The sequence below is a fragment of the Cynoglossus semilaevis genome, chromosome 20, assembly GCF_000523025.1.
Source record: "Cynoglossus semilaevis isolate Cse_v1.0 chromosome 20, Cse_v1.0, whole genome shotgun sequence".
Taxonomy (NCBI): Eukaryota; Metazoa; Chordata; class Actinopteri; order Pleuronectiformes; family Cynoglossidae; genus Cynoglossus; species Cynoglossus semilaevis.
In genome coordinates, this window is record NC_024326.1 from 8,540,367 (window position 1) to 8,547,229 (window position 6,863).

General features: G+C 40.1%; 1 long non-coding RNA gene across 1 annotated transcript in view; it reads right to left on the minus strand.

Moving 5' to 3' along the window:
* Positions 1–303: 303 nt before the first annotated feature.
* Positions 304–6,863, minus strand: part of LOC112486310 (uncharacterized) — an 11,599-nt gene continuing 5,039 nt past the window's right edge. Inside the window, exon 3 of the long non-coding RNA XR_003048735.1 lies at positions 304–2,081. This is a non-coding gene — a long non-coding RNA (uncharacterized LOC112486310). The remainder of the gene's footprint in view (positions 2,082–6,863) is intronic.

Here is a 6,863-nt window from a genome sequence, read left to right on the forward strand (position 1 = left end):
CACTATTGACCAATAGCAAAACAGCAGGTCTTCGACTTGATAAGGCCAAAAACATAAACAGTAATTTATGGATATAAGGCAGTGAATAGATCACACACTTTCGTTAATTTTTGGTTCAGAATGCCAGCTAAAAAAACTAATATTTACAATAAAAAAGAAATGCATCTTGGATTAATTTTATTTATCATGAGATTCATTTTCAACAACAAATCTGCTGTTTTTAGTTCAAACTATGACTTAAAATAAATGCAATTCCAGGTTTTTTGTTTTTGTTGACTTTTTTAATCATTGATTGAGAGGTAATCAATGTAAAATCTAAAGAAAATGTAACGTTTTCTCTGCTTTTAGGATGAAAATAACGCATTTAATGTTGTTTGCTGTGTCCTTAAATATCAGATCAATTTGAGTTTTGAAACAGTTTTCCAAAAATACATCTGTATATTTCTGTATGTGATTACGACTTGGACTGACATGCTATCAGACAATGTCTTACATTTTACAACTGTAAATTCCAGTCTGGGACATCGTGCACAGAGCAAAAAAAAATAAAAAATGATGACAGTATCAGACATGTTTGATGTCTGATATAATGGCAAGAAAAGTGGCAGTGGAAAAGTTTCAACGACCACGAAGACCCGCTGAATGCTCTGCGTAGGACGTTACAGCTTTTGGCAAGATCAATAAACAGAACTGAGTGTACACAGAGAGGAGGCAAAAAAACAAAAAAAAAAAACCACCGGCTCACACATCAGGCAAATCCATGGCACACTTCTCCTGACTAAAGAATATTAAAAAGAAATGATGTGTATTTACGTTGTCTCCTACGTGGATACAGAAGAATCAAATTAAAGGTAAGACATGAAGGATTCAATAATTCCCATAAATCTGAGACTATTTTTACTGGAACCAGGAGAATATTTTACTGGAAGACGAGGGATACAAAATCTGGCAGTTGTCATTGTAACATTTCTGATTCTTCATGCAGCACACAGGCTGCGCCGCACATTTATATAACATACATGTCCCAGGACATGCCGCACAGTGGACGTCAAATGAAGCAGAAGAATTTAAGGGAGAAAAACAAGTCAATTTTTCTACCAATGAAATGGAGAGCTTCAGTTACGTGGCCTCAGACTTGGCACAAAGACGGAAGACAGTCACGAAGGCGAATGTGGGCAATAAACAACAAGTCACGCAAATGTACACTTCACATGCAACATAGTTGGTGATTCACTGAACCGTCTGGCTGGAATTTTATTCCCCTTGGCCTCGGTTCCATATGGCATCATTTCTTTTTGCCGCAGACAAACACAAGTGGGGCTGAATGCAGGTTATCGATATAATACAAATTACTCTATGCAGGGAGAATCCAAGTAAACCACTCTCACTGCCAACTTCATTTGAGACAATGGAAACCTTTTGGTCTCCCCTCCCTTATGAGCAGACAAAACACTGCTCCCTCCTAACGTCATCTCCGTTCCTCTATTAAAACAATATACGAAAGACTCTGTGTAAAAGCCACTGATGACCGGAGGAATTAATTTTCAGCCACAGCCTCAGTCTCAGAGGGTTAGTGATTGTCTGCTATGTTAAAGGCCCCCAGCCACCTCCAGGGCTGCCAGAACACAAATGTTAACATTAGGGTCCACATGCCTCATCCTAATTGAGGTTCCTTTCATCAAACAATTACGTGTTGGATTCTGCCAACCAGCTGGGAAGGAAAACAGCTCCGCAGAGATGACACCATCACACACACACACACACACACAGTAGACCTAATCAAGAAACAGCAACAGAAGAACCGATGAAACTGAATGATTACAACTGACGGCCACATGGAGGAGGATTCCCTGGCAGAACTGAGACTGGGGTTCTCACCACAGTCCAACATCATGCAGGCAAATTGAAGCAAATTGTTCACTCTAAGTTAACCATAGGTGTGAATGTTAGTGTGAATGGCTATTTTGTTTCTGTACGTAGCTCTGAATGTAGGGCGCGCAGGGTGTTAACCATCCTACCTTTACGTGACGACTGAAGACTGGGATTCGCTGCGGCCCCCACCACTTCTCCTTCCTCCGACCCTGAAAAAGAAATAAACGAAGGTTTTTATTGTTATTTTTATTGCCAATTTATTACATCTCCCACTGCTCCCACTCTCACGAAGCCCAAGCTTCCACTCTAACCATTTTGTGCGTGTCTGTGTTTAATAAACAAATCTCTGGGGGCGGTTGAAAAAGAATATCAATTATTTGCCCTTTTTTCCCCAATTAAATAATAAATTAAATAAACAGCCTTAACCATGGGGGTTTGTTTATTATGCCTCTAATCTTCTCTAGTATTGCTTGTTGCGCTACTGAGAGGAGTTTACTTGAAGCTTGAAGTTTTATTTCACTCATGTTCTGCCTCTTTGTAGAGGGCAGTGCTGCCATCTCTTAATATATAATTTTGTTTTACATATATTCCATATTTTCCAACTTCTTGAAATTGTAAGCATACATACTGCAAGAGGAAACAAGACTGAAGTCGAAGAGACTAATTAAGACAACAAGGACTAGTCAGTTAGAGCAGACAGGAGGATGCTGCAGTTGTCAAAGGATGCAGAATGTTTGGTTACAGGAAAGAAACGCCACCGTCCAAAACGGCTCCCGCTCTCCGGGCGACCTCTGAGAAGATAAAGAAACAAATGATGGATGGATGCCCACTCTATCTACGAACCCCGGTGCAGAACATCGCAGTAGATCTGCAGCAGTCGAGCTCCCTGCTGGAGCAACAGCTGTGTAGAAGACAGTAGATCAGCAACACAACTATCATGACCTGCGCACACATCCAAGTTGGCTCAGCTGCGAACAGTTAAATATGTGTGATTAAATCACACTTAAACGGAATCTGATTGTTATGCATTGAAAACAGGGAAGAATGTTTTTTTCAGCCCTGCTCGAGACCAAAACATCTGCAGGCACTGATGTGGTGTTGGTGACGGACAGACACAATTATATTTCATGCCAAACTGAAGGTTTACTCCAAGGCTCTGAAGTAGGCCATATTTTTTATGTCCTACGATTGGCCAAATATTTCGCCTTGTAATTCTCTTTACTCAGTTCAGCTGAGCCTATAAACATTTTTGAGCTTGCGGCTAATATGAAGTCTGCCTTAGCCTCTTCATAACTGGGACTGACTCGAGTACTTTCAACGCTGAGCGAAATCCAAACGTGCCAAAGAGTAAGTACTTACAAGTGTAAGTGTTTTTACTTTCAAACCCATCAAAATCCACTAACATTTTTGAGTTACAGGTTTGTTGATTTACAGGATTTAGGGTTATAGTAACATCTTCTGATGTTACAGATCTGAACGTATTAGCCATTGAAAATATTCTGACCACGTACCACAATAGCTTGAAAGATTCATGTTGTGTTTGTGATGGACTTAGCAGGCTCTGGCCTCCGGGTTCAAAGAAGCGTGCTGAAACAAAGGAAGACAGACATCGACCTGACCTGGCTCTGCGGTGTGAAATCACTCCGAGGTCACATGTGTTTTTGTTCATCCTCTTCACCTTGAGGTTTCAGAAGATGGAGCGGATAGCACGCAACGGTGGACCAGACCTACTGAGGGCCACCTTGCTGGTCCAGATGCAGTCTTTCATCTCCTTTTAGAAGCCCAGTTGTGGAAATGATTTCTGCACTGACAGAAAGCCTGTGCATGATCACAGCGCACTGTTGCTCCAGGACAAAGAAGGCATGCAGTTTATTATTCTGAATCTGGAGAATATTTCATGGAAATATTCTCTGCCTGTCATGGGTGACAGCCTTTTGCGCTGTTATTGACAACTTCTCCACAAAAAGCCAAGCGACTCCTCCAGCTTGTCATTTTAATGATCTGCCTGTGTGTGTGTGTGCATATTGCAAAATAATAATTGTCCAATTTATCACTCTGGCAAAAAAAATCTCTTGGATATATAAAACTGAGAGGAGCAGCAGCTGACACCAGACCGTCCACCGCCCCACGGAGACGGACGGAGTGAACAAAATCTCCTCAAGTTTTTCTGTGATAAGGGAATCTGCGTGAGGCTGTCCAGACCGGCTCTGCTGTCCCTGCACAGATAAATGGCTTCCTCTCTTGAAAGGTCCCACTCCTCATTTGGATAAGCAGCGTAATCAACAAAACACTTGAAACATATTCCCTCATTAATGATCGCCGAAGCTTTGAAGTGAGGCGCTCTTGTTTGCACCCAAGTCAGTTTGGATGTAGTCCATACTCATATGAACCTTTGGAGAGTTGAAGCCTAATTGCCTCCTAAGAAAGGACCGGGGTAGAGGGGGTCTGCAGGAAACGTTGGGGTTTTGTTTGCTCTGATTATGACACAATAACACCAAAAGGAAAATTCTAAACGAAAATGTTCAGAAACGCTTTGGAAGAACTGCTTAGCGAAGAAAACTCACAGCTGCACATGAACATCATCAACATAACAGGCTTCAGACAACCAGACAGACTGTAGTATAAAGTGAAAGCAGAACTTGACCACCACAAAACAGATGGCAGAGGAATGTCCCTAAATAATCAAAAGATGTTCAGATGCACGATGGAGAAGTAGTTAGCACAATTTTCTCTCAGCGAGACGTTTGTTCTCCTGCTGAGACTTCTCTGTTCTCTGTTCTGTCTGCTTGTTCTCCCTGTGGGAGGGTGTCCTACAGGTAAACTATCGTCTTGTCGCTGTCCAAATATATGCTGAGTGTGGAAAGAGAGACTACGGAATTTAAAATGTGTAAATGTTAGTGTTATTGATGGCAGTCTATATTAGTGGCCTTGTGATGGACTGGTTTCCAGTCTGTTCTCTGCTCTCAATCTATTGACAGCAGAGGTCTAAAACTCCAACTGGTCCACAACTAGATGTAAATATTGATTTAATTTTGCTCTGGTGGATTTTTTTATAATTTATTTTAAACACTTTTTTTTTTAATGTGGAAATGCCATACTTAAGACTGGGATAAGACAGAGAACCATGACGTTCTTGCTATAAAGCAGTCATGGAAACCTTTTTTTCTTTACTGTGTGACCTGGTAAAATTTCATATTTTTCAAAATTGGATTGACATGTGACCTTTCATATTTTTCAAAATTGGATTGACATATTTGATTTGGTCACCATTAGTGGTGTGTTTTAAAGAACTTCTGACATAACAGAGAATCCAAATATTTGATTTTGTGGTGATCAGGTTTTTCCATTGTTAGTAATCATTAGCTGGTGTCAAATTAGAAGCTGACAACAGACGGTGCCTTCGCTGTTTTCCATTACACAGTTATGCAGACAAAACGAAATGCAATACAACATATGGTTGTAGTTAAACATATGCTGCTCTCCATTATCTTTCAAAACAATACATTATCTCTCCATCCAGTTGTAAACATGCTTTAACTTTGGGGTGACACACATTTTCCATTATTGTTTTAATTCCATTGTTTTAAACAGTAATCATTTGGAGCAGGTGTTAATGGCTCACTCTGACAGTTCTTTGGAATAACATGTTATGGATCTATCGGTTCCCGCTGAATGTTGTTTTTCATCTTTGAGCAGGTCCGCCTGCAGAGTTTTGGTAGAGGCTTATTAGTGAGACAATGTTTATCTGGGCTGCTGAGGTGGTGACACATCGTGTACTCACCCAACATTTTAATGAATGAGAGAAGAAAAACATCAAGACATGTGCAACGTTCTTTTTGTCCAAACCTTCAGCTGGTGTTTTGTCCAGTGTGTCCATTTGGACCCCACGTGGATTTATTTAGACTGCCTGGGTACAAAGTGGCCCATGCGGGACATATGTTTAGAACTTGGACTTTATGTATATAAGTAATTTGCATACCTACTGTACAGACAGGGCCTTCATTTTATATTGATATTGAGCCTGTTTCACATACAAATACATCAGAAATGCAAATATTGTTGAAATGTGTATGTTTCAAACTTTTCATTTATCCCTGAAAATAATTTAAAAAAATTCAGACATTTGTGTTTTCCATCATTCATTGTTTAAAATATTGGAAGAGATTAAAATATATTGCTACAGTTTAGATCACACATGTCAAACTCAGGCCCAGGGCCCAAATCTGGCCCACAGTGCAACTATATTTGGTCACAAGATCATATCAAATATGAACTTCTTTCCTCCAGATTTTTGTCCGCATGAAACTGTGTAGATAAACGTGACTGGAATGGTTTAAAAGATTCCAAATGATAATCAGATATCGCATCCTGTGAAACTCAAATGTTAGGATTGTGATTGTTGTCTGTAGTGATTGGAGGAGTGAGATAAATATTTAAACAACACGTGTGTAATTTGGAGTATTCAGTTGGTTGGGTTTTGCTGCTCTCCATGCTGACAGAAGCATTGTAATCTGTGGGAACGTATTAATTCTTTGCAGGTGTTCCAATTTGTATTCCACAGGAATGCTCTTTGGATACATATGCTTTCCTCATTCTACATTTCGTAGCTGAAATAATAGTGAATGTTTCAATTATTATTCAGTTTTTTTACTTTGGCAGCAGCTGCTTTTCCAGATGAATGTCCGTTTATTGATTTGACTTGTTTAAATATCCAAACTTCATTGTTCTGCAGTTTTATTTTATTTAATTTAATTTACCACCAAAGAGTCAGAAGTAAATTAGCATAAAAATTAACTGCGGAGCTGAGATAAAGGAAATTAACATTTGTGCATGAACTTGACAACGTGCTCACTCAGTTACATTGCATCATATGATTTGACGTGTAACATGGAGCAATGAGAAGCAAAAGTACAATATATGTGTTGTGACAACCGCTGAAGAGCCCCCCCCCCCCCCCGCCCTCCCCCCCCACCCCCCCCCCCCGCCTCGAC